This window comes from Nanorana parkeri, unplaced genomic scaffold (assembly GCF_000935625.1).
Source record: "Nanorana parkeri isolate BGI_ZX_2015 unplaced genomic scaffold, ASM93562v1 scaffold651, whole genome shotgun sequence".
NCBI lineage: Eukaryota > Metazoa > Chordata > Amphibia > Anura > Dicroglossidae > Nanorana > Nanorana parkeri.
This window is the reverse complement of record NW_017306919.1, coordinates 684,383-686,477: the sequence shown is the minus strand read 5'-3', so window position 1 is coordinate 686,477 and position 2,095 is coordinate 684,383.

The window sequence follows — 2,095 nt, the reverse complement described above, 5'->3', positions numbered from 1 at the left end:
TGCAGTCTCTGACCATCTCCTGTACCGGGTGTGCAGTCTCTGACCATCTCCTGTACCGTGTGTGCAGTCTCTGACCATCTACTGTACCGTGTGTGCAGTCTCTGACCATCTCCTGTACCGTGTGTGCAGTCTCTGACCATCTCCTGTACCGTGTATGCAGTCACTGACCATCTCCTGTACCGTGTATGCAGTCTCTGACCATCTTCTGCACTATGAGTGCAGTCTCTGACTATCTTCTGTACCGTGTGTGCAGTCTCTGACCATCTCCTGTACCGTGTGTGCAGTCTCTGACCATCTCCTGTACCGTGTATGCAGTCTCTGACCATCTCCTGTACCGGGTGTGCAGTCTCTGACCATCTTCTGTACTATGAGTGCAGTCTCTGACTATCTTCTGTACCGTGTGTGCAGTCTCTGACCATCTACTGTACCGTGTGTGCAGTCTCTGACCATCTCTTGTACTGTGTCTGCAGTCTCTGACCATCACCTGTAGTATATATACTGTATAGTCTCTGACCATCTCCAGTAGCATGTTCACAGTGTCTGACCATCTCCTGTATCATGTCTGCAATCTCTGACCTTTTCCTGTAGTATGGCTACAGTGTCTGACCATCTCCTGTAGTATGCCCACAGTCTCTGACCATCTCCTGTAGTGTGGCCACAGTGTCTGACCATCTCCTGTTGTGTGGCCAAGTCTCTGACCATCTCCTGTAGTATGCCGACAGTCTCTGACCATCTCCTGTAGTATGCCCACAGTCTCTGACCATCTCCTGTAGTATGCCCACAGTCTCTGACTATCTCCTGTAGTATGCCCACAGTCTCTGACCATCTCCTGTAGTGTGGCCACAGTGTCTGACCATCTCCTGTTGTGTGGCCAAGTCTCTGACCATCTCCTGTAGTATGCCGACAGTCTCTGACCATCTCCTGTAGTATGCCCACAGTCTCTGACCATCTCCTGTAGTATGCCCACAGTCTCTGACTATCTCCTGTAGTATGCCCACAGTCTCTGACCATCTCCTGTAGTGTGGCCACAGTGTCTGACCATCTCCTGTTGTGTGGCCAAGTCTCTGACCATCTCCTGTAGTATGCCCACAGTGTCTGACCATCTCCGTAGATTTACAGTATATAGTATAATGTGGGATACCTGACACTCACCTTTCTGATGGGAACATAGTTTGTTGGCTCTGGCGTCTTCCTAATCTTCTGCAGCCCCGCCTTCCCACAACTGGAATTAGTTTTGCTGTAGTCACACTGAAGGATTTCTCAGGCAGTAGTAAATGGTAGAATGTCACCAGCAATCCAAAGATGTGTTTCCAAACTTTATTGTCAACACATCATGTAACATAACAAAATGCCAACATTTTGGGGCCTCAAAAGGGTCCCCTTCCTCAGGTCACTGACAAAGGGGACCCTACGAGGCCGCCTGCAGGGCCCCATTAGTTGTGGTCACCACAAGTACCCCCTTGGACTTCATTTGGTTAAGCACTGACTGTCAGGACTGTACAGCTCTACACCAGAATGACTTTACAAGATGTGGAAGCAGGGCAGCCATCAGAAATTTTGGGGCCCCTTACACAGCTTTAGGCCTGAGCTCTGGGCTTAGTAGCGCGCCGGACTCTGGGCTTCGTAACGCGCCGGACTCTGGGCTGCATTACCGGGCTCTGGGCTTAGTAGCGCGCCGGGCTCTGGGCTTAGTAACGTGTCAAGCTCTGGGCTGCGTTGCCGGGCTCTGGGCTTAGTAACGTGTCAAGCTCTGGGCTGCGTTGCCGGGCTCTGGGCTTAGTAACGTGTCAAGCTCTGGGCTGCGTTGCCGGGCTCTGGGCTTAGTAACGTGTCAAGCTCTGGGCTGCGTTGCCGGGCTCTGGGCTTAGTAACGTGTCAAGCTCTGGGCTGCGTTGCCGGGCTCTGGGCTTAGTAACGTGTCAAGCTCTGGGCTGCGTTGCCGGGCTCTGGGCTTAGTAACGTGTCAAGCTCTGGGCTGCGTTGCCGGGCTCTGGGCTTAGTAACGTGTCAAGCTCTGGGCTGCGTTGCCGGGCTCTGGGCTTAGTAACGTGTCAAGCTCTGGGCTGCGTTGCCGGGCTCTGGGCTTAGTAACGTG